Below are 27221 nucleotides of genomic sequence, written 5' to 3' on the forward strand. Positions count from 1 at the left end.
CATGAGAGTGGTGGGTTCTCTCAATGTTCATCTTATCGCAAACACAGACACAAAACATTGAATCTATGGCACCACAGCAGAGGCCGTCAGCTCTCTCAGGTCAACCCTCTGTGAAATATCACTTTAGTCAGACCGTAATACACAATATTAAATATATTTAAAGACATCTCTGACACAGTCTTATATGCTAAGTCTATAAATGATTGACTTATGAGTCAAGACTTACTGGAAATTAAATAGAGCAGTGTGTGTGGGGATATGTCTGTGTGTGGGTGTGTGTGTGTTTGGAGGTTGGCGTGGCGGGGGTTCTGTATCAGTGGCTATTTAACAGACGCTGACTGTGAGGATCATCTCAGTCAGTCATGGGTCGTCCTGGGATTCAGATGTGGACATGGACACTCTGTGTCCTCTTGAGCTGCATGTGTCTCGCTCAAGTCCTGGCAGAACCGTAAGTTTGCCTGTTATTTTTTTTTTGTGTGTGTGTGTGTACTTTTCTTTTCGAACTAAGGTTTCGATCTTGTTGATTTGCTACAGAAGTTTGGGTTGGTGTTCCCTGCGTGTGAGATCCAGTGTGACAGGCTGCCCAATGGCATCTGTGTATGTTTCTGTGTCAATAGGCATTACATGGTAGCCATCCCTGCAGTTCTTGAGGCTGGAGCTGAAACCAAATTTTGTGCGAGTCTCCTGAAGCCCAACGAGACTCTGGACATGACCATCACTCTGATTTCTGCTGAAATGAACACAACCCTTCTGAGAAAATCTTCCAGTCAGGAGTTTCATGACTGCGTTGATTTTAAGGTCAGCTCATAAGAAAGTCTTTGATTCAAAAGACATGTTCATTTATTCAGTATTAACACATATTTCTCTCACAGGTTCCCCTGGTGCAGAATCAAGAGGTGTACAACTTTGAGGTGGAGGTGAAAGGCGACACATTTTACTCAAAAGAAGTGAGGAAAGTCAAGGCCACTGTCTACCAACCGAGGACGTTTGTCCAAACAGATAAACCCATCTACCTCCCTGGACAAACAAGTAATTTAGATCTAATGTTCTATGTTGTTGTGCACAATATGCTGTATATCAGTTATAGACAGCTTTCTCCTTTAAAATCAACGGAGTGTTTGGGGTCAGGGACTGCAGATACTCGTCAACGCCTCAGGGCATGATGGGAAACACCTGGCTCTCACATGATCTACGAGCTGACTCGTTTTATGTATGGATAGAATAATCGTGGCGGATGGCGACAGACTAAATATCTGACAGATCAATAAAGAAAATACATTTAATCTTGTTTTATCACGTTTTGCTTTAATTTTACTCTGGTATTTTCATTTCAATTCAAGTCTGGTCTGATGTGTTGGTGGCTTCCTGAGGGAATCAGAAACAGAGAGATAACAGAGAGAATGATTTTAAAGCCAAACAGTAACAGATAGTAACATTATCAGCTCTGTGCAGACCGCAGTTTAAGTGGCCTGTCAGGATATTTAGCAAAAGCCTCATGTAACCTCTTTGAATTTCTCAGTGCATTTCAGAGTCGTCACACTGGACAGCAGGATGAGACCCACCAATCGGCTGGTGAGTATTTGAACTGTCTCCATCTTGTAGATTTCACTCACAAACCACAGTATCAGTGATTCTGTGTGACAACAGTGCAGGTTTAATTTGGCTGACTGGGTTAAACTGAACATCAGTTATGTAATGAAGTGACCGACATAGATTTGCCCTTTAACCACAGTTACTGTATGTCTCTAATCGTCAGCTCCTGATGAAGGGTCAATAGTACAAGCAGGACTCTGTTTGCAGAGTCTATAGACCTGCAGGCCGCTAACACTAGTTTCTCATATCGCAACATGTTATTGAAGAAAATAAAACTTAAAGTGCCACCTATGAGACTTAACAATCAAATTAAGTAGAAATAGAAGAGCGGGTTCTCTATGGAAAAAGCCTATTTTCAGGTTGTGTGTAGTATAATAGCTGTCATCTACATTGACCTTGTTGGTCTCTGCATTAGATAATTGATAGCCACACATCAGAGCTTTAGCTGCTCGATACTATTGTGTTGTTGATTTCCTACCCACCCTGTTTGGACACTACATGACACTGCATGATGAGATCAATGTAAAGCAACCTGTCTTTCAACAAAGTTCTCTTTGTTTCTTTCTTTCTTCTCTTGCAGTACAATATAATTGAAGTTGAGGTAAGTCTAACATCCACACTATAATACACTCACACGTTATCACACTGTATACTGGAGGTAGGAGTTTTACATATTGGTAAAATGTAAACCTCCCAAAATCATCAAGTGCCCCAAGAGCTGAGTGAACAAGCCAACAAAATGTTTTATGTCAGTATTTCAAAATTCTAAAACTTTAAGAGTAAATTAAGTTTTAAAGATTTTGCTACCAACCTATTAAATTTGGCTTCACTGAAACAAGAGGGTTTACATGTGAACAACTGTGACAACAATGAAGAAAGTTAAATCTTTTTACATATTTGTGCCTTTTCCTTTTTAAAGGGCCCACATTGTGCAAAATACATTTTCTGGGCTTTTACTATCCGTAATTACTTGAAGGGGGTCAGTAGGGACCCTCAAAGTATGAAAACAGTCACTCCACGGACTTTTTCACTCAGTCCATTCTAAGAAATATGTTACAGGAACGTTACGTTTCGTACCTCCTCTCCGTGTGATGTCATCATGGAATCGCAATCTTCTCGCGACCCCATTCAGCCGATACCAGTCCAGCTTCTGAGGAGGGGCTCATAAATAATGAATGAGGCATGCGAAAACACGTCAAACACATGTTCCTTCCCATTTATTTTATGAAACAGGATTCTAATGATAACCGAGTTGCACAGTGGCTGAATAAAACAGCCGATAGCAGCATACTGCAACTTTCTTACTCCTTGAACTCTGAGGCCCAGGAAGGAATCTACCAGGTTATTGTGACCGTTGGCCAGGATAAAATATATCACAGTTTCAAGGTGGAGAAATATGGTAAGTTCTGGCTATTTAAAAAAAAATCCCATTTCCATCTACCCGCAATGTAGCAATAATATGTAACAACCATATTTCATCCACAGTTTTGCCTAAATTTGATGCAAAAATAACAGCAGCAGATGTCGTCAGTATTGAGCAGGAAGAAATAAAAGCTGAAATATGTGCAAAGTAAGTCAAATCCTTTGCTTGACATGTGCACTCTCAAAATATTGTAACTCTGAATAAGATCCAGTTGGTGATTGGATGTCTCCTTTTCAACAATCACAATGTGTTTCTTAGGTATACATATGGACAACCTGTGCCAGGCAGTGTCAAAGTTAAGGTCTGCCGACCTCTTAGTCGCTATTATGTTGCTATAGTTACTCCTGATAATCCAGAGGGACTGCCTGATATAACACCCCCATGCTACGAGGAGACAAAGGAGGTACAGTTGACAGAATCATCTCTCAGCAGGAACAAGAAGCAAAGTGTAACTGTGTTTTTCTGTGTATCAGTGTGGGGAAGGTGACATGTACTTCATTCAAATATTCATTTATTCATTTACTTATTGATTTATCTATTTATTTATTATTCTTAAATGCCAGCATTAGACTGAGTCAACCCCGCCCACCTCGTTAACATGCCTTTTGCCTTTTTAAACTAAACGCTTTCCCTTTTTAGAACATAGGACAAAATGGAGAATATCCCTTGTTCTACCACACTAATTAATACCTACCGCCATTTAATGTTAGTGGATGTTAGGGACATAAATAAATCCTGAAAATAAAAAATGCGTGTTTGTATATATAGATATTTATTTATGTACTACATTCATGTTTTCAAACTGTATGTATTTTTATTTATGTATGTTTATTGATATTTTTTAATTATTTATTTATTCCTTTTTTATTTTGGCAGTTTCAGTCCTCAATACTCACGTTAATTACGATGGCATTTGTTAATGGTTACTAGGTGGTTACTTTGGTGCTCCGAACATTTGTCAGGTTAAACTTGCATGTCACTCTGCAGAACGTAGTTGTCTGAGGAGAGCATGACCCTCAGACTGTAAATACTGAGAAACTACGTTAAGTGAAAACTGAATGAATGAAAGGAGTTTAAATTTGAATTAAATCCATCAAATCTTATTTCATTTGTGATTTTAGACGGGAAAGAAAGGTTGTGCCACTTTTACCTTCAAGATGACAACTTTCACCAAACTCGACCAAAAGGTGCTACACGATAACTTGGATCTGACTGTTGAAGTGGAAGAGGAAGGGACAGGCAAGTCTTTGTAATATTTGATATTTTATTCATACATCAAAGAGATATTTTGTAGCAAATTTATACAGTACATGTTACATACATCCTTGTAACATGGAGGACTCCATTATAGGTATTTCACTCCAACAAATGAAGAGACTGCAGATTTCATATGTTATTGGAAAGCTCATGTTCATCGACACACCCAAGATTTATGACAAAGGATCAAATGTGGAAGGAAAAGTAAGTGCAGATTTTTCCCTTGACGTCGTCACTGTCATTCGACCAAAGCGATGTGCATCCTCACTGACACAATGCTCTGCCCCTAACAGGTTAAAGTGGTTCACTTCAATGATACACCCATAGCTGACATGCAGGTCTACCTGTTTGAAGGTGAGAGGTGGTCCTCACGTCTGCTGCAGAATCTCACCACTGACAGCGATGGTGTGGCCACTTTCTCATTCTCCACAGCTGAACGCAATGGGGAGATCAAACTTCACGTAAGTACGAGATAACTCGTCAGCCACATAAAATCACTTTCATGACAATGACAACACGGCCCAAGAGTGAGAAGCTAAGGTGTTATCTGAAAGTACAGCAGCGGATCATGGGTGCACCATTGTATAGTGGCCATATTGCAACAGGAACTGTGTCTTTACCTTGACATTTAGCTTTTCTATGATAACTGAACTCACTTTCCAAAGTCTTCCTCCACTTCATCGTGTTTCTTTTCTACGATCTAGGTTAGTAATACACCAACACTGGGCTACTCTGGTTATAGAACTCGATACTACGAGACTGGCCATCACTCAGTGTCTATGACCCAACCTCCCTCTGCTGACACCCAAACAGTCAGCTTCCTGGAGGTGGTGAAGAAGACAAATCCACTGTCTTGTGACACACAAGAAGAGATCTCCATCAAATACACTGTCGTTGGAGAGACAGGGGCCTCCGTAATGGTGATCTACCTGGTGAGTTGTCTGTGAACTATTTCTCAGCTTATCAGAAGATGTTTTTCACACAAATATGGACATGGAAAATATATTTTAAAATGACATTCATATCAGTTTTTGACATCTGACTTAAAGGATCAGTTCAGATACCAAACGTGTTCAAATGAATGGCTTCCATTGAAGGCCCCTCGCATTTGTACAGAGGTTGTTTGAACTGCTTTTAGTTTCTTTGCTTTCTTTCTACTGCCTGGAACTCATTGCAAAGTGTCTTAAAAAAAAAAAACTTCAGTTCCCCCAGGGGATTTGCATGCTTGACAGCCATTTAGCTTTATCTTCTTAATGTGTTTTACTTGATTTTACTTGAATTGTTTTATGTTCTGTATTCTCTATGCATCATATTTACTGTGTTAATTTATTCACTGTATCTGTTTATGTGTATTTTATTGTATCCCCTCAATTGACTTCATTTCAAATGAGGACCTCCCTCAATAAATTTCGATTATAAATAAATGTTCATTAAATTAAATCAAAAAACCTTTGATATAAACTTGCATTTATTGATTCTCAACTGATGGGTCGCGGACCCGTTTTCAGTGGGTCGCGGGCCTTTGCCTGGGCAAAAAAAAATGTTAAGAAAAAAATCCTGTGCTTTTATTTTTAAAGGGATTTTTTATGCAGCGGAGTGCAGTCTATTCACACTCCTTAACAGTTTTTGTTAAGGAGTGTGAGGAGTCTTTTTAAAACTGCTTGTCATTAAGGGGTGATGGTGGGCCCCGAAGCCAGACCAGTTGAGAACCACTGATCTATTGTGCCAGGGAATGAGGTTTTATTTTTGCATGACTCATTCATTCTGCCATTTTGTCACAAACTCTCTAGGTCTTATCCAGAGGAGCCATTATCATGCAAGGATTTAAACAGATTGAAGTTCAAGACCTTCCGGGTGAGCAGAGATGGGCTTTAATCAAGAGTCTGGAAAATCTTATATTTGAGATATACATGGAATGAAAATATACTTGTACTGCTGTTTTATTACATGGAGACATGTGGATGATACTTGTTGTTTCTAACTTCACCTTTTAGTGACTGAGGGTGGAATATCCTTTAAGTTGAATATGCATCCAGAAATGTCGCCAGAAGTCCAGGTCTTGGCATACGCCGTCCTCCCCAGTGAGACTGTGATCGCTCACAGTGCTGACTTCTCCGTAGAGAAGTGCTTCAGTCACAAGGTCAGTATAGAAGAAAACATGAGGCACCAGCTGCGCTTGTCAGATGTAGGTGCAGAAAGTGTTTGCTACATAATGTGGATATGTACCCAGGCTTTCCACAAGGATATGGAGTAGCAAGCCAGTTTGAGAAAGTAGTCAACAAGTTCAACTCTTTATCTGTGTTACCGCTCAGTTTGTGTGTGTGTGTGCATATGCAGCCCTGTCCTATAGGAGGAGAGGACAGAGAATTTGAGCAAATGGGAGCGGATCAAAATAAGGCTTCTTATTAGAATATGGCCAATAATACAAATCAAACAGGGAATTAGATTTGAAAGGCCACAATGAGCATTTATGAATCAATAAATCTATAAGCTAGATGGCACTTGTAGAAGCACTGATATAAAGTATGTGTTCATGTAGAAAAACCACACTCACATCAGATGAATTACTTTTACCTGAGTTCAGTGACAAACCAGACATGTTGTGTTGTGATCTGTGTACGACAAGTTCACTTGTGTCATGATTCATGTCCCTCATCTTAAGCCAGAAAGTGCAGATCAACACCTCAGTCAGCCAATCCACAGAGACTAGATCATTTATGACAGCTATGCTGCTCTGACCTCCTCCATCACCACAAGGAAGAACCAGCCTGAGCACAACAGGCAGTGGAGAGTGGCAATGATAACTTTAGCTCGTAATATCCTTAATAACTGAGACCAACCATTGGTTTTGCTGCATGGGACTACCCTCAACAAAAGCATGTGTGGAATAAGTCACCATAGTTTGGCATAACCCAAACTGTAGTGTGTATAAAAGTGCACAATCCCCCCTGTCAGCAGTCAAGTCTGTAGCTCTCCACATCTGTCCTGAAGTTTGATCAAGCTTTAAAATACAGGACATCAGCCATCATGAGTTCATTTATACAGCAAACTCTGACAGGTCAATCTGCCATGTGGCCACTACCCTCCGGAACACATACCAGCTCCTTCATCTTTTTTGACATTTGTTTAACATTTGTTGTGCCATAATGCATTAAACGTGATACCATAAAATGGTGTGCCTTCCGGCATTCAATAAATTTGGTTGTCAAAATAAAATATTAAATATTAATATTCTATAATTAATATTAAATAATAACTTTAATTGATTAAAGTTACCTCGGGGCACCACCCTTCAAAGGAAGGGAAAAGATAGCCAATTTATTGATTAAGTCTCATAAAGGTACTAACTACAAATTTGGAACTCTGATTAACAATTAAATTAATAACTATAACCAAAATTACCATATAGATAGTTAGCTAAGTTGAAGGATATGGAGTTCTTGACAGTGTAGAGGTTGGCAAAATTCACTTATGCAACATTAATGAAAAAACATTTGTGAAAGGAAAACATTTATTATGAATATAATAAAGTATAAAAACACAAATTACTAACGGTGTACTTACTAAACAAAGACAGGTATGTGAGTATGCATGTGTGTGTGTCTGTGTGAGTCAGCGTGCTTTCAAAATGGCGGCTGGCCAAAGAGATAACACCCTTTCCGCCCCTTTCCGACTAACATTACTTTCTCAATAACTTGTACCCAAAATATCACAACACCACAAATCAAACTTATAAACATCACACAGAATCGAATAAACAGTCTTGCTTAGCCTAGTATAATTATTAAGCCCAGTTGTGTTACCAGTCCGTGGAAAGGGGAAAAAGAGTTGCTGTGCAGTTCGCAGTTCTGTGATGTCGTCTTGCTGGTTTCTGTCTCCGGCCTTAGTGATTCTGTTGAGCTGTGTAGCTCAGTTGCTGGTTGAAGTTTTCAAGCAGGACATCGAGTCGCTGCTTGAAGGGTTGGTAGAGCTTGGAGTGTGAGGAGGTTTCCTTGGTGAGATGAGCTGGAAGCTGCACCTTGGTGCTCCTCTCGAAGAGTTGGATGGGAAGAGAAGATGTGAGCTGGAGAACAGGCTCGACAGCCTTCCCTCCTGTGGAAGGATTGTAGGAAGAGGACAGAAGAGACAGAAGAGGGGGAGAACAGGCCTTATATTGGCCCGGTGACCTCACAGGTCATGGGGACCAGAGTGACCAATGGGAGTTGAAACCTGTGTCCCTGGGGGGGTTTTCACACCTCTGTGTGACGTTGATGCCCCCTGGGAGACTGAGTTCCTTGCTCTGGTTTTTGATGACCCCTGGGAAACTGAGTCCTGGAGGAACATGCGGCTTCAGGCTTTTGACTGATACCGAAGTGTTGTCTCACAAAAACCAGGTCCCAACACATTTTAAGAAGTTTGGGTAGAATATACATTAATGTCCCAGTGTCAATATTATAGACTCTAGAATATAGACTCCAATGAAGTCCAGATGGTGGGATGTGTGTTTTCTGTGTTTGTCAGGTGTCGCTGGAGTTTCTTCCATCCTCAGCAGTCCCAGGAGAGGAGACCACTCACAGGCTGAAGGTCTAACCAGACTTCTGTGTGAGTGAGCGCTGTCGACCAGAGCTGTCCTCATCATGAGGCCAGGGAAGGGTCTGACTGCAGACAAGGTAATCATATTTCTACAAATAGATATTGACATCCTGGAGTTTTATTCTAGTACCTCTGCAAAATCTTTTTCCACCATTTATAATATCAGTTACCCAGAGGCTATGTTTTATGTCCTGGAAATGTTTAATCCACAAAACACTTTTGGAGTTTCAGGGCTGGGCAACAGTAGCTGATTAGTGACTCATCTTCAGACATAATAAAACAACAGAAAACCCTCTAACATGTCTCCATACCGCTCGTGAACTAGATAATGAGTGTTTGTAATTTTGACATCCACTCTTTGAGATGAAACTGCCCTAAATCCACCAATACAGTCATCAGATCTTCATGCAGCAGTTTCAAGCTTTCAACCTTTTTTTTTTCTTTACAGATTTTGACTTGTTGCCTGTCACCAAAGCGTCTTATATTCCATATGATGTAACAAGATGCAGTAGAATGCTTATGGGTGAGACCAAGAAGATAGCATTTATCTAATGTCCTGGCTGAGAGTACTGATGCATTGCCAGTTTCTGCAAATCCACATACAGATAGCGTCATAATAAAGGATTTCATTTTTTTACATGCAGTTAATGGTTGTATGTTGTTCGGAATGTTTAGAACGTTGGACGAAGATGGCTACAAACTTGTTTATCCGAATGCCTCCATGCCTCAACTTCAAAGGAAGAGAATACCACCAAGGCCACTATGGTAAGTATGCTAACTGTTCCCACTGTTAAGAAACACATACTGGATTACGTGCACAAAACAATTCATAGTGTTACTGCCAATGGTGGAGGAAGTAATTGAAACATTTTAGTCAAGTAACAGTATAAATGAATAACTAAAATAAACTCAAGTAAAAGTAAGAGGACGACATTAGCATTTCTATTGTTTCTACTTTTTCTTGTATAAGTAAGTACTTTCTTTTAAATAGTTGTAAATTATTGAAAGTAAAAGTGTGTAGCCTATTCATCATTATTTTTTTCCTACATTTATTTATTGATTTTCCACAATTAATTAACAATATTATAGACACACCATTGCCCCTTGAACACCCACCCACTACAATATCAGTACATTCATAATACCAATTTTTTAAATCAACATTGCCACCCCACCCCACATCTAATAATAGGAAAAAGAAAATAATGACAATCAGCACCACATAATACAAACACAATATAATAAGTGGCTAACTAATGATAGTACACATTAGCAATTTAACACTTAACAGGCCTCATGCTCCGGACATCCAACAGTCCGGCTTCCTCTTTATTTGTATTTGTTAATCATCCTCTGGATCCATGAGATTACCAAGACCACCATTTTTAAGATAGGAAATGACAGGGCTCCATACTTCTTTCCTTTAACAATATTGGTAAACTTTCCCATCGACATATCTGTTGCCATCTCTCTCAACCATCTGCCTATTCATCATAATGGCTGGTCAAATCCATTTTCCATCTGCAGCTTTGCTGGCGTTAAAAGAGGCAGTGTCTAATGTTTCCTGCATGTGCTGATTGGTTCAGAGATACAGATCTCTCATTGATTACAACATAAAAAAAAGAATCTACTTCAGTAAAGTATACATCATGAGAAATGTACTTAAGTACAGTAACTAAGTAAATTTACTACATTACATCCCACCACTGGTTACTTCTGTCTCTCTAGTTGAATATTTTCTGGTTTCTTTTCAGTTGTTGCACATGAAAGTGTTCCTGTAATGGCCCGAATGGAAGTACAAGGGGGAATGGCCGGTCAGAAATATGGAAAGGGAAACTCTCTCCAGCTATAGAGACAGTCCGTACTTCTTCCTCGAGACTGGATATGGGACCTGGTGGGAAGTTGGGTGAGCTTGAATATGAATCAAATATTATTATGACTTTACATTATTACATTGTTGGATGTGTAACTGAGTTTTTCTTTCTGACTTTCTGCTTTTTCCCTGCAAACTATTTATTATATTATATTATATTATGCCAGAGAATTATTCCTTCTTATTAGTGAGTCCACCTCAAACAGTTTTACAATATACTGTCAATTTTTTGTATTTTGTGTGCAGAACCTTTTTTATAAACATTGTATGGTGCAGAGGGAATTTAGAAAACTGTGTTCATCCTACCTGTTTTATCTGCAATGACGATTTTATTGTCAAATTTGTCAATTTTTTAAGTTTTTCTAGCTCAGTCGCTGTGTCTCTGTGTATTTGTTAATCCAGAGCATCCGGAACGAAGGATGTGTCCCTCCTTGTCCCTGATACCATCACCACCTGGGAGACGGAGGCTTTCTGTTTGTCCCCTCAGGGTTTTGGCTTGGCTCCTCGTAAAGAAATCACCGTCTTCCAGCCATTCTTCCGAGCTCACGATGCCTCTACTCCCATCATCCGGGGAGCACTTGAACTGAAGGTAACCATCTTCAACTACCTTCCAGCTGCATCATGGTAAAGGAAGTTTTAAATAGCCTGTAAACTAATGTCAGCTTAGCAACAATCTAGCATCATAATGACAACATTAACTTTCTGATGTTTAGCAGATTTTATGTTCTTTCTTAGCCTGCAAACATTTACGAGTTGGCACTAAATGACAAAACGTGAGGTTGAAGGGAATGTTTTGCAGGGTTGTTGAAATTAATGGTATTAAATCTATGGTGAAATCTTCATTTGATTCCAATTTTGACTGTTATGAATACTGAGATTCAAAATATCACTAACTCCTTCAGTGGAGACCCTGAGGGAATCCACACATATAGTGCAATGTTATTATGCCCTTTTAATATATATTAAATTCATCTGTATTACTAATGAATGTACATCACACTCATGAATTAGTTATGAATTAAACATATCTAATGTTTCTCATTTGAACAGTTGATATATATACGATGCAAGATGCAAATTAAAGATCAACATTGGTTTACTTGACGATTTTGGTTTATTCCTAATTTTATTAGTATCAATGTTACTGAGACGTAGAATCAGGTTTGTATGTCTTGAAACATGCAGCAGTTTGAGCATTTGTTCACATTCGCTTCACATCAGCAGCTCTAAATATATTGTTGTGTCTCTTGAACAGGTCTCTGTGTCGCCAGCACACTTTAGATTTACACCCTCACCCCCTCTCTGGTGATAAGTACACATCCTGTTTGTGTGGCAATGAGCGCTTGACCTCAGCTGAAATACATGTCCCCTGGCAGCTTTAGGTGAGGCTTCAAGCTTCATCCACACTTTTGCCACCTGGTGGAATTACTGTGCCTGTTTCCACATCTTTAAATCTCTGTGAAATCAGGGAAATCCATCACAGTGGCAAAATACTTTTTTATTTGATGGATCTGAGATAATTCCCTAATCAAGTTTCAAACAGGGTTTAATGAACTTTTTCTAAGGGGTTGTGAATGTCGGTGATCAAGGAGTCAGAATCTCAAACTTCCTGTGGCAATGAGAGATTGTGAGCGTTCCAGAAAGAGGTCAGACGACGTGGTCACTCGACCACCAGTAAAGGTAGTTGTCTCTTAATACATAGCAATGGTTTGACCCAAAGCCTTAAAAAAATACATGTTGGAAACTCTGCAACTCTATTATTCCCTACCTCTTCCCTCTCAGGCTGAGGGAACTGAAAATGACAAAGACCTACAACCTGCTGCTCTGTCCAAAAGGTAAGTAGACCACCACTTGCAAAAAGGTATCATGCATTGGTTATTGTGGCCTTCTGCCAAGTTTAGTGAGAGCATCTCCAAATCTTTCAAAAGTCATTACTTAAATGCATTTTCATACATTTTGTCCATAAGAATGTAATATCGGAACTATTGTGCTTCAAGACGGACCAATGTTTCATTGTATTGATCTTATTGCTTCATCAGAACTGCTATGATTCAGATCCACTCAACTGTTCATAAATCTGAATGATGTCTTTGTTTTGATCCTGACCGTGGCCTCTGAATTCTGTTTCAAGGTTGCTGTTCTCTGTCTGTACACAGAGAGGCTTTTGACAGAGGAAGTGAGAGTTACAGCTCCTGAGAATGTGATCGAGGGATCAGCTGGTGCCTCTACCATCAGTTCTGGGTAAAATGGATAAACCCATTGCAGAGTTAACAGTTCACCTTCTTTTGATGCCCCAAAATAAGGGGACATTGATAGTAAAGGGACATTTGGATATTATTGTCCTTCTTGGAGAGATTGCATTTGTTTGTATAATGCAACCATGGCATTTTCATACATTATACAGAAAAGTAGTTATTTAGTCAAAATTAGTAATAACTTTATTTACAGTACCCATCTAAACAACGTTACAAAATGTTTGCCACAAAAAATCTATGGCAAATGAAGAATGAATTATAACAAAGATATTCAGTTCAGTTCACTTAAGGGTTATGATACAAAAGGTCAAGACCTTAAATTTATAGGAGAAACCTAACAGTTCCCACAAATGTGCAGATTTGTGTTGAATAACTGAGCACTTGTGATTTCAGGATAATACTTGTATAAAGATCACAATTTCTATATGTAAGAATTCAGTACAGTTGAGGAAAATACCAAAACTCCTTTAGTATGGCCTTCATCAGCTGTGTTTGAAGCTTGTTAACATGGTTTAATATCAGTGTGTCAAGTCATTTACATGTTTAGTGAGTCACTGTATTTGTGCAGGCGACATCCTGGGTCGAGCCCTGAAAACCTGGATGGGCTGCTTAGATGCCGTATGGATGTGGTGAGCAGAACATGGCGCTCCTGGCCCCCAACATCTACATCCTCCACTACCTGAAAAAACATACAGCTGACACCGGCCATCATGGAGAAGTCTACCAACTTCCTGTCAAGCGGTGAGCCTCAGTTAGCTTTAGCTGAATAATCTGGGACTGGTGTGAATCATTATGTCCTAATAAGCTTGTATTTATTTTATTCCCACAGGTTACCAGAGACAGCTGAACTACAAGACATTGATGGAGCTTACAGCACATTTGGATCAGAACAGGGAACACTTGGTGAGAAATAACTGATGTACATAGAACTATTTTATCTACCTACTTATTCCATACAGCTGTCTGTAAGCTTCTGTATGTGGGAAATACATATCTCGGGAACCGTCTATTATGTTGGCACTACACTTGGCATGTGTATTATTAATGGCCCAGGAAGTGCCCGTAGCAGCTGGGCTGGGGGCGGCAGTGTGCTAATGGCTCAGTCTGGGGAACTGAGTTGATCATGTCTTCTTCTGAGTCCTCAGATAAACTAAGGCTGTGGTTGCCAACTGGCAGTCTGTGGCCACACATATCTGTCCTGGCTGATCATTTTGATCATTTGATTATGTTTTTCCATTATATCGGATTGTGGGTGCTGACTTCCGCTATGACAACAAGATTTAAAGATTGTGTCAGACCTCTGAAATAGCTAACATGCATGTATACAAAATAACAGCAAATCAATAAATCATTTAAATGTTTTATAAACACAAAGTAACAGTTATCAATCAAATTCAGTTTAATTCTATGAAAACATTGAATTTATAATCTTCATTGCATATAAACCAGGTAGCAAGAACACAAAGTTTTCTAACTTCACTCTTCACCATAGACTGTTTATAAAAAGTCTGGTACATAAACAATACAAAGTGACAGTATATTGTAGAGAACTATTTGAGGAGGGACTCACTAATGACAAGGGATATTTCTGAAGCAGCCTCTAGAACACACGACAAGAGAACATGCCATTCCAAACAGGCAGGTTAAACTGGCACTGCACTAGTTGGTAAATTCAATGCATGAACTAGCCAAACTATGACCTATACCATATTGAAGTTATGTCTGTATCATGGCTTGTTACAGAACAAGCAAGGCCTCTTATTTTCCTTTTGTCGTCTAACTTTGTTTTGATGTCCTCAGGCTGACTGCTTGTTGAGATCTTTTTGCCAAAGCAAAATTCCTTTTCATCTACATTGACCCAAGGAATATTGAATCATCTAAAACTTGGCTGGAGGAAAAACAAATACAAAAATGGTTGTTTCGAACACAGTCAGGGAAAACTTTTTAACAACAGGATGAAGGTGAGCTTTTGTACTCTGTAGACTGTGATTAAAACAATATCACTTGAAACTGAAGAGTAGACATTTTATTAATAATGAGTAATATCTTGCTGTACTCTTTATTTAAACATTTTGGTGAAAATCGTTTGTTTAATGGAATTAAAGTGAATGTGGCTGCAAGCACAAAATCATGTTTGTTAAGTGGGTCCCTGTGTGCTGTACACACAGTGATGCTATATGAATATTGTTCCCTTTCCTACAGGGTGTGTGTGTCTGATGAAGTGACGCTTACTGCTTACATCACTGCCGCTTCTTGAGATGAATTCACCCACTGATGTGAGTAACCCTCCTAAACTTATCTCACGCTGTTTCACTCCAAACTTCTGCAATTACAAGATAAATATATGTGCACCAATCGTCTCTCCACTGATAAAGAAAACAAATAATTGTTTGCTTTTTTTTAATTAAAGGGTGATGTGGTGAAAGCACCCCTCTATGCCAAAAAGGATGAAGGGGTCAAACACTTAATCCTGTTCTATGCTGACAACCCTGCTATGAAAGTATTATTGTGCATGAATAGTAATATTGCACCTGAGATAACAAAGAGATAACAGTTAGATATCACACACGTTGGCAATATGCTTACTGGTGGGAAACATTACTTCTACTGTTTTACTTGAGTAATAAGCTGATCGACAGCCTCAGATTTCAACGGTGGCTTTGCTCTCACAGCAATCACAAACTGTTTTGTGACTAAACTACATAAATGTCTTCCCTATACTTCTACTGTATGGCATCTGTTTCAGCACAGTAATAAGCTCTGATTGTTTCACCAACTGCCAATGTTTTCAAAGAAAGTTTGACACAAATTTAAACTGAATTCACTTTTTTATTATTATTGTTTTGTTTGTAATAATGAGTAAAAACTGAAATCTTCCCACTTGCCACCTCTGTTAGTATACACTTTTGTTTTTTTGTGAGTGCCAAGCAATTAATCCTGATTCACACCAATACATAATATGCACTATTACAAATGTATAAACCTAACTCAACTATAACAACGGCTACTTTTCTCCTCATGGAGAGTTCGTGATTGAAACTATCTTAACACAAACAGTTCCCTTTGGTTTGTGTTGTAGGCCTATAAAATAATGACCTGTCTTTAGTGGTTTACAACACTGGTAGTTGTTTAGCTACTTCTGTATCTTTCTTCATTATTTAATTGAGTGGTTTTGAAGATGGACTGAAGACTCTTTCTACTCTATAGTGATAATATCTAAATTCTGGAGTTTTATGTTGTTATGTATTTGTACATACTTTCTCAACTAAAATATGCATTACAGGATGCTGTGGTGAAGAAGAGCCTGTCCTGCCTTAAGGAGTCCGCCAATGACCTCAGCAACACCTACACCACAGCCTGCTGGCACACCCACCCTGGCAGGAGACATGAGACCCGTGCCTCTCACTCCTCCCTAGAGCACTCTTGATGACAGTTGGACACAAACAAGGCGGAAGGCTGTCCTCCTCAAGGAAATCGTTCTGTCTCTTCACTTACTGTCACTGTAGCTGACCCTATGCCTGTATGTTTGTGGATGGATGTGTTTTAGGGTTTCCTCCATTGACTCAGACAGCAACAGAAACATCGGCCTCTCTGTCTGTGGAGATCAGCTCCCCAGGTGATGCTGGGCAACCCAGTGCCTCGCCCAGTGCTGAAGAGCTGGGCTACACCTCCTCTCGCATGGCTGGGATGGCTGACGGGTCAGCAGAACTATTATGGAGGCTTCTCGTCCACACAGGTACAAGCCAAACAGAAGAATGTTCATTGACTAGCTGTGTGCTCAGAGCTGTCCTGTGAAAACTCTCTCTGTGTGTGTGTGTGTGTGTGTGTGTGTGTGTGTGTGTGTGTTTGTTTGTATGTGTGTGCCAATTCAACAGGCTTATAAATGCTGTATTTACATAAATTAGTTTATGATTTAGATTGTAAGTAGGATAAAGAATATTACATCCTATCTTATCTGAAAAATTCCAAATAATAGGTTTTAAAAAATCAAGTTAAATTCTGAAACATTTAACTGAAAGTGAAAATCATGATTACTTTCAAAGTTCTGAAATATGATCTGTGCTGTATTACTCTGTCAAGGGTTAGCTGCTGCTGTTACAGTATAGAGTACAGCATGTTTCCAACCCAATCACTAGTTATAACAGTGGGGCACCATTGTCAGCTTTTACTTTTAATGGTGACTCTGACTCTTCCTGCTGTATGTAACACAAGTGATTATATGTGTAAAGATTTAAAGTAACATAGAGTATTTTATGTGTGTTGCAGGACACAGTGGTGGCTCTTCAGGCTCTGGCTCTTTACTCCACTCTGGTATTCAATCCAGAGGGTTCAAGCACAGTGATGGTCCAGTCTCCCAGTAGTCAGCTGTCATTTGATGTGAAATAGGACAACAAACTGCTGTACCAGGAGAAGAGGCTACAGGACGGATAGGAAAGTACAGCGTGAAGGTGAAGGGCAGCGTATGTGCTTCAATACAGGTCAGTCAACACTGGAGCTTAACTGCTTCTGTTTGATAAATGCTCACCTCAACAGGCTTACAGTAGCAGTGCAGAGAGTCTGAAAGCATGTATCCTCAATTATATGTGGTGTTCTGTATGCAGTGAGCTTGTTTCTCATTTTAAATAAATGAGCCAGTCTGACTATTCAAATAACTGGATTTTGAATGAAATGACCAGGTGGTCCTAAACCTTACAACCTGGGAAATGACTTATTTGCTACATAAAGCCATTAAACATGAAAGAGGTAGACACTTTGAGCAGGCTCCTTGTAATCTGGGTTCATTTACACCGGTAAACTGCTGTTTGATACCTTGCGCCTGGTAAAAGAGGATTTTCAACCTTCAACGATTTTAAAAACGTGGGAGATCACAGACATATGGGCAGACTTGACGTTTGCAGAAAACCTTTCGCTGGTGGCGATTCCAGAGACTTTGATCTCAAAGACACACTAGGTTGTCCATTACTGCCACCTTCTGAACTGGAGTGCTGAAAACTTGCATGTGGTTTCATCTGGAGCCAATTATCGAAAATAAAACAGATTTGATATTCAAGATCGGGGAGGCTCACTCAACCTGTAGAACTAAGATCATTTTGCATAACCAATTTCACTTCAGGGTTATTTGGCAGATAATCTGGGCAGAGACTGAATGCCTCGTAATTGTCAGAAGGTGAATCAGAGCCAAAATCATCCAGATTATCTTGTAGTGTGCAGCAGCCCTTAATACAACAAACTAAAATCAGGATGTAAATGTGACTTTGAAAACAACATGGTTCTTCTGTTTCATAAATTTTAGCAAAGGAAATTTGATATTCTATTTCAGTATTTTAATCCTATACTTTCCCTTGTCTCCTGTTTTCAGATTAGTCTTAACTACAACATCCCAACTCCGACTGAAGTCAAGCATCCTTCAGTGTTGAGGTCAAAGCAGAGGCTGACGGCGCCAAAACAAACTCAGTCTGTTGATAAGATGCCTGTGGCACCCATCACAAGTTACACTAATGATGGAGGTGTACTGTCATTTTAGTTAAACAATCCTCTGTAGATACTCAGTGTGTCCCTGATGGTGGATGAACCGTATGCCAACATGCTCAAACATATCCTAACTGTGGGAGGACAATGGTGAAGGTATGACTTCACATCTTATGAAGCCTATTTGGGTAGATATCATGGAAAAGAGGAAAATACAAACATGGTGATCCTGAACATCAAAATGCTCTCTGGCTTTGGTCCCAGATCCACAGTCTTTGAAGGAGGTGAGTTATTAGGTAACTTAGACTAGTTTACATCCATTATTGATGAGAAACCTAGCGTTGATTATCCCTTCCCCATAGCCTGCAAAGCCGTGCTGGTGAATCGCTAAAGAAAAGGATGATCATGTTATGGTGTACATCCAGGAGTAAGGAGGAATTCCAGCAGTGAGGGTCAAGAGATAAGGATTTTCTGATTGCTGGTATTGCGCCATCTGTCTTTTTCTTAACCAACAGCCACCAAAGACATACCCATCAACTTCAGGTTACGTCTCATCCAGGAGCTGCCAGTGCAGAACCTGAAGCCAGCCGTGGTCAAGATGTACAATTACTACCAGACAAGTAATTCTGACACTCACACACACAAACCCTTAAGTCCCTTTACAGAGACCATCAAGCATATAAGAAAGGTTATATTTTAGAAAAATCCATCTGTCCTCACCCTTCTTTTTTTCAGGTGACCAGGCTGGGAGACAGAAATATATCTACACTTATGCTGCAGGTAACAATACATGATGATACAAGAAACATTCTCAACCCAACCACAAAAAGTAAGTTAATGTCTCAATTGGTCAGAACCTTTCTCAAGAGGCTCTATGACCTGAGAGTCGAGAAATTGTAGATTACCTTCCACAAAGACCCAACAATCTTTTTGAAACCATTTAAATTAACTACATCTGGATTTTTGTATTTGAATCATCACCAAATTGCACAAACTTAAAATATCAGTCCCCTAAAAAACATTTGTTTCATCAAGATCCATGAATTATTCTCTGAGAAATCAACAAATGTTGAGAAGCAATAATATCTCACAAATGTTAAAGAAAGTGAAAATAGTTCCTGGGAGCCGCACCAAATTGTGTCGGTTCTTCATCACCGATGCCATATCTTCCAAGATTCATTGTAATTTGTTCTGTCTCTTTTTGTGTAATGCCTTTAACTCCAGTAGAGGTAAAATATAACTTCTTGGCAGAGGTAATGATGTCAACAACAACTCTGACTTCATGGAATATAAATATACTACATTATTTATTCTTTTTTTCTTTTGCAGCTTGAAGAGAGGAGAGTTCAGTCCCTGTGTTGTCCCACAAACGAGCAGTTTAACACAAATGCTTAACACATTTCTGTCTAAATACTGTATGTGTTTGAGGTGAAACTAATGGAGAATAAAATAATGTGATGTGAACGTCCAACTTAGTTCTCATGTTTTACTGTGTTTTACATTGTTTCAACTGTTGCTAGTGCAGGTTCAGCAGTTAATTTATTCATACACATATTGGAAAACACACATGCAGGTCAGCTTAGTGTGGAAAGTTGATAGATATTCACAAAACAAGTGTCCTCATGGCTGCTAGGGTGGAGCATATTAAGTACATAAAAAACAAATATCATCTCCATCTGTCCATCTATCTCTCCTCCTCAGGAGGTTTTGGTCCAGATGATCAGCAAGCACACACACAGCCAACAGATTAAAAACAGAGTAATGACATATAAATATATAGCAATCAGTGGAAAAAATGACTGATGGAGAATAAAAAGCAACGCCATGGTCTATGAAAACTGATTTTAAAAGATCTTAAACATGCCAAGACAGGAAAACTCTAAGTTTAGGATGTCACAATATGATAAATTCATTGTTGCCTTTGTGTGTTTATGTTGGATGTATGAAAGTTATAATAAATACATTCATGCAACACATTTACTATTACATTATGAAAGAGGATGAATGGCAAAGAAGTTTATTTGACTTGTAGTATTTGAAAGTCACAAAACTTTCATGAATGTGTTCAATCGTGGTGCTGTGTTGTCCTGGCTGTGAACCACAGAGGAGGAAACGTAATGACCTCAGTGATGTCTGACTTCTCCTCCTGTGTAAATTAATTTTCCTAATTGAAAATGTCTCAATGCTTATTGGATGGATGGATGTGACATTTACAGCACACCCCCTAGGATTTGTAATAACACTGATGATTCCCTTTTTTTCCGTCCTGTGCCATTATTAGGTCAGAACAAATAAATAAATGACCAAATACTCATGAATGTGACATTCTAATAGCCTCATTAAAGCCAGTTGAATAGCAAAATATTAACATGCTAAACAAGATAGTTTCACATGATAAACATTGCACGAAGGATCAATATGTTGTGTCTAAGTAGAGCCTGAGCTTTATAGGGTTGAACTGCACCTGATCCCCAAATGAGGGAAGCTTTTTATTTGACCAATCAAATGTGAGTATATATGAACAGATTCTTACAGACTACCTTAAATCATACTCTGTGTTATCACTCTTACCTGAGTGGGAGTTTTAATTCATTTGTTTGACTAGTCACAGCCTCCATGTGGCACCTGCTTATATTCCTAATCGTAATTAAAAATAATGAAGCCTAGAACCAGGCATAGACAGGCCTCTGACACAGGAGTTGCCCCTGCCCCCAGGATGCTCTGACTATGTACAAGTATGAATGAACTAAGTCCCATTGTCCCCTATATCTTCCGACGAGGTATTCAGGACCATCGGAAATGCTAAAGTCTGCTTGCTTAGCCACTTCTGTGACTTTTTAGGCTTGAATTGCGGGGCTTGTGGACACTGAGGACACCACACGAGCAGCATGGAGGCATGTCATTTTTTTCTGTTTTATTACGTCTTAAGATAGGTCACTAATGTCTTAAATTGTTTTGGATTCGGCTGATACACTGTTTACCCCTGAAACTCCAGCAGTTTTGTGGACTCAATACTTCACCACCTCTCCATCAGCATCGGGGTGAGTACATAATGAGGAATTTCATTTTGGGTGAACTATCCCTTTAACACTCTAACCTAAACTCTAACCTTCAGTAACTACATTATGAGATCAACATGTTAATCACTGTCTCTATTGATACGATGAAGATCAATCATGCTTCAAGTATCCACATCTGGCATGACACACACAAGAAGTCAAAAACTGATAGTGAGGTTAACCTCCCCTGATACATCTGACTCCAAGCAGCAGCAGCCAGGGGCAAAAGTGAATTCATTGACTGAAATATTCTGTTGACACTGGTATTTTGCAGTAACAACAAAGAAATGTATTAACTCCACCTGTAAATGACAACCACTGGGAGGGCTCTCGAAAGTGAAGGCAGCAACAGTGCAAGCAGAGAAGCTTAGAGTGGCTGATGGTCACGAAGAGCAGGATAGGGGGTAAAGTGTGACATATGTGAAACACTACCCCGATTAGATTTTGTAGACATGTCCACTTTTAGTGTGTACATCTTGGAAAGAGCAGGAAAGACTCACCATCAAAGAAAAAAAAGGATATGCAACCCTCACATCATCACTGAAGGAAGAGAATGAACATTCAACTGACTTTTGATATTCAAAACACTACTTTATTCATGTAATATTAACATATCATTCTCAAAATGTCATATTTGGAGAGAAGGATGAAAGAGCAGGGAGTTTACTCACCATCAAAAAAAGAAACAGTATATGAAACCCGGATATTATTACTGAAGGAAATTATTGAAAATTGTCATGATTTTTTTCTTGCAATATTATGACAAAATTTCACTGTCTCTCTCCCACACTGCTGATCAGCAGATGAGATGAGGACGAGGACTAGCAGCTGCTATCTACATAACATCATAACATAACATAACATAACATAACATAACATAACATAACATAACATAATAATAATATTTGTCCGTGGCTCGTCTGGTGCGTCTCGTCTCGCGGTCGTCGAAGCGCAGCAGTCTGGAGTACGTGTGGAAGAGTTTTAGGGGCATCGTGGCACGAAATATCGCCCGGCCGCTCTCGGCGTCCCACAGGCTGGCGGCGGCCTCGCCCCGGGACCTGTACATGCCCGCTAAGATCAGCAGCCCTACGTAGGCGCGCAGGTCGGTCTCATCCATCCCTTTCCATTCGTCGCTGTATTTTCGACGACCCTCCCGATTCGTCATCTCCAGGATGATGTTCTCTACCGTCGGCGTGATGAACAGGCGGAACGTCGAGGCTAGGTCACCGGTGCGGGACGTCGCGTGGATCGTGGGGCCCCAGGGGACCCCGCTTTGAGCCGCAGCAGAGGAGGAGGAAGAGGAGGAGGAGGAGGCCGTACGCCCTCGAGGACCATGTTATTTCCCCGTTTCTTGACGGGAAGGTTTCTCTTTCCACGAGTCCGGTGGTGGTGGTGTCGCCGTGGTCTTGTCCTTCTTCTTCTTCTTCTTCCAAGGATGACAAATCTGCAGAAGCATCACCCACTGGGTCGTAGTCCTCTTCACCGTCGTCGTCTTCGTAGTCACCGTCGCCGTTGGCCCCACAGAGCACCACAGCGCCCTCTCTGGGGGTGTAAATGACCCCCCAGGAGAATTGGATAATGACAATCCTTGGGTCACCCTAACCCTAACCCTGACCGGCCAGGGCTTGCGTATGATCACACGCACGCACTCACGCACGCGCACACACACAGACACACACACACTCTGGGTCAATCCGACCCAGGAACAACACGAGAGTTAATGACCACTCAAAATGCTTTACAGTACAGTTTTTGCCATTCGCTCATTCACACACACATTCAAAATGCATCTATGTTAAGCACTATTACACATCACTCACATACTGCATCGGCATTTATCAAAATTTTTATTTCATTCACAAAAAACAATTTTGCCCCTTTAGCTCCAGTTATAGCTTTTAGTCTGTTTGCCAACTCTACAAGTTTTGTACATAGGTATATAGGCAGTTTATCAAAGGTCCTAGAGTTTTTAAACGGATGTATTCAAAAACAAATCAAATTGTGTGTGATGTGATCATTATTGTTAAGTTATTTTTCATTTCCTCTACAGTGTTCAATTGTTAAGAGGTCACTAACAGGCGGACCGCGGTCCGAGTCCGACCAGAAGCCGTCCCACGGACCCTGACCTACAGCCAAAACAGAAGGTTATGATTTAAAACCTGACGGGGCGCTTCTATTTGTAACCGGCGCAGCTTTTGTAGTCTTTACGGTAGTGGTTTAGCGGATGAGGAAATGCACAGACCAATTGCATGCGAGTTAAGCCAATCAAGTCTGTGCATTCCAGGCGGTAAATATTGCAACTCTACAGTGCAGACAGATGAGAGAGTTAGAGGCAAGTTACACATGAAAAGACGGTAGAAAGAAAAAGAAAGATAGCGATACAGGTAGAGAAAACAAAGGGAGAGATACAGAGGAGTGAGCCGGAGAAAGTTGAGAAACAGAGGAGTGAGACGGAGAAAGTTGAGAAACAGAGGAGTGAGACGGAGAAAGGGAGAGAAACAGAGGAGTGAGACGGTGAAAGGGAGAGAAACAGAGGAGTGAGACGGAGAAAGTTGAGAAACAGGAGTGAGACGGAAAGTGGAGTGAGAGGGGGTGAGGAAGAGAAACAGAGGAGTGAGACGGAGAAAGTTGAGAAACAGAGGAGTGAGACGGTGAAAGGGAGAGAAACAGAGGTGAGACGGAGAAAGGAAACAGTGAGACGGAGAAAGGGAGAGAAACAGAGGAGTGAGACGGTGAAAGGGAGAGAAACAGAGTGAGACGGAGAAAGTTGAGAAACAGGAGTGAGACGGTGAAAGGGAGAGAAACAGAGGAGTGAGACGGTGAAAGTTGAGAAACAGGAGTGAGACGGAGAAAGGGAGAGAAAAATACGAAAAAAGTGGGGGAGTGGGATATAAGGGGAAAAAAGTGATTCTAAAACTGTTCAATTGTTAAGATGTGTTGAGATTTATTATCTGTAAAATTGGTTGAGACTTTTGAGTCAAGATGTGAAACAGAAAAAGGGAAATTCAAGCTTTTGCTCCTTTTATTTTATTTTTCTGAAGTTAAGCCCTTTATTTGAACATGCACAATTTTCACATTTTATTTATTTTCTCTTATTTTGAAATGCAGCCCTACTTTTATTTAGTTAATGAGAGAACATTATACATATCTGCAATCATACATATATGTTCAGTTCTTATGTTACGTGACAATAAATATTGTCAAAAAGTTTTTGAATCGTACTGAATTCATTTGATTTGACAGTCAGGCATTTAGTACATGCAGATGTTGATACAACTACTAGGCTACTTAAATATATATCACACTAAATAGTTAGACATTATGATCTTCCGGACCTTTGCTTCAATAAATTTTCTCTAACTGGACCTCTTTAAATTTTAGTTGAATACCCCTGCTCTACACCATCACATCCATATTCCCAGTCAAAGTCTGCACTTCAAGCAGACTCACTGGACGTTCACAGAAAGTCAGATTAAGCCCCCTTGCAGATTTGCAGATCTGGACAGTCCTCAGCACTTGCAGACTTCCTGACTTTACGTCTGTTAAATATGGACATTTAGATTCAGTCCATGTCTTGTTGCTGCATTGCATTGTTTCCAATGTTCTCCAGTGGTGGAAAATCTGACCCATAAAAGATGACATCCTAACTTATTTTGGCTCTTATCTCCTTCTTGTTCATAGCATCAGCACTGACGGTATGATTTTTATTTTTATTGGATCCGCACTTAATTACACACAATCATAAATACCAGTCCCCTAAACATGTCAGATTTGTCTATCATGATCCATGAAGTCAACAAAAGTTTGACTATCTTGCACTGTTAAATAAAGTGACCCTGATACCCTGATACCACATCCCTCCACCAGGTCTTGGGGTAATCAGTCCAGTAGTTTTTGTATAATCCTGCTAAATACAAACAAACGCAGATGAAAACATAACCTCCTTGGCTAATAATATAACAAAATATAAGAGTATTATTTAATATCAAATGTAAATATTTAAATAATAAAATCTGAAGTTGGCAGGATACAATACAGTTGAGAGGGAGAGAAGTGGACTGAGGAAATTTGTGTGGTTTTTATATCGGTGTCACCATCTTAAAATCCCTGTCTGTAAATCTAAGCATCAAGGTCCCACAGAGGCAAACATAAAGTACCACCCAGAGATAATCTACACAAAGACTAAAGGAGTAAACCACAGCAAAAGTGCTTTCTAGTGACTGGTTTTATTAGGTCATATGTGCGGGGGGAGGGGCCATTCAGTTGATTACTCAAGAGAATTTACAGTTTGTACATTCTAAGTGGAGGAAGGCAGTTTTCTGTTGTATACAGTATATAGTCCCTACATTGTCCTGTGTCGTCCTGCAGGCTGGAGGAGTTGTTCCTGTGCATTAATGAGTACAGCAGTTTCAGTGCCTCCAGTGTGGCGTGTCCCAGCCTGCGCCTGCTTCACATCACCGACAACAGCCTCCAGGACTGGGCCAAGTCCGCAAGTTCGGCTCCATGTTCCCAGCCTCGACACGCTGGTCATGTCCAACAACAACTTGGCATCCAACCAGGACAACAAAGACGTCCTGCAGCGGCTCTTCCCCAACCTACGCAGCATCAACCTGCACAACTCAGGTCAGGGGACACGGCTAATTGCTTGTTTGACACAGTTGAATATTTTACATGGTGTGGTAACTGTTTAATAGTGGTTTGATTTCAGTAGGAATTTCTCTTCAGTTATTCATAATAAAGCAAACATGCCAAGTTGTAGTATAAGCAGTAGTCTGACGACTCAATAAAACCAGATAATTTTAGCAAAAGAAAGAAATGACACTATCTCCTAAAAGCTTTGAGTTATTATTATGGTATTATTATTAAAGATTCCTCCAGGTCAGCTTTTATATCATGATGGAATTGTTCCTATTTTGGATCAGTTGTGAATCTATTTTTAGAGTTCTGTTGAGAGTAGCGGGAACAGAAATGATACCAAAAAGACATTTAAATTGGCTTCAGTGCATTTACTTTGTCATATCTGCTTAGCCCGAGGAATGGAAAAACATCCTTCTTGAAAATCATTTTGTCTCAGTTCATGTTTATTAGAACAGAAACATATTCTGCCCACAGACTGAGATAATGTCATATTCCACTTGTTTTTAGGAGTGTCTTGAGACGAGATGTAAAAGGACAGCAAGAAAGGAGAGAGATTTTGATTTACTTTGAGCATTCTCTTTCTAGTTTTTCCAACAATTTAAGTCAAAAGACCAAAATCAAAAATGCCCTTTTCTGTTTTATAATACTTTCCGTATTATGTCTGTTTTATATCTAAAAATTATATCGTTTATTTTTACGCCTCCAAGTGGGCAACAGCCAGTGGCTGGAGGCATTATTATGACCTGATTAGAATTTGGTGAAAGTCAAAGATCAAGGTCATGCTGACCTTACAAAACCTTTATTGATATGTGAATGCAACATCTCAGAAACAACTTGAGGGTATTTCTTATGATCTGGTATAAATGTTAAGTTGGACTCAAAGATGAACTGATTATATTTTGGTGGTCAAAGATCATGGTGACCTCATGTTCTTGAGAATGTGATATATCAGGAGTACTAATCGGGGATTTCCTTACATTAAGCACCAATATTCAATTGGACTCACCGATGACCTGATTATGTTTTGAAGGTCAAAGTCATTGTGGCCTCACAAATCATGTTTTTGGCCTCTGGAACATTAT

General features: G+C 39.8%; 1 pseudogene; it reads left to right on the forward strand.

Annotated features, from left to right (window-relative positions):
- The first annotated feature begins 324 nt into the window (after positions 1 to 324).
- On the forward strand, positions 325 to 26657 carry LOC118106500 (annotated as a pseudogene).
- Positions 26658 to 27221: the final 564 nt, after the last annotated feature.

Source organism: Hippoglossus stenolepis, chromosome 4 (assembly GCF_022539355.2).
Source record: "Hippoglossus stenolepis isolate QCI-W04-F060 chromosome 4, HSTE1.2, whole genome shotgun sequence".
In the NCBI taxonomy this organism is placed as follows: domain Eukaryota; kingdom Metazoa; phylum Chordata; class Actinopteri; order Pleuronectiformes; family Pleuronectidae; genus Hippoglossus; species Hippoglossus stenolepis.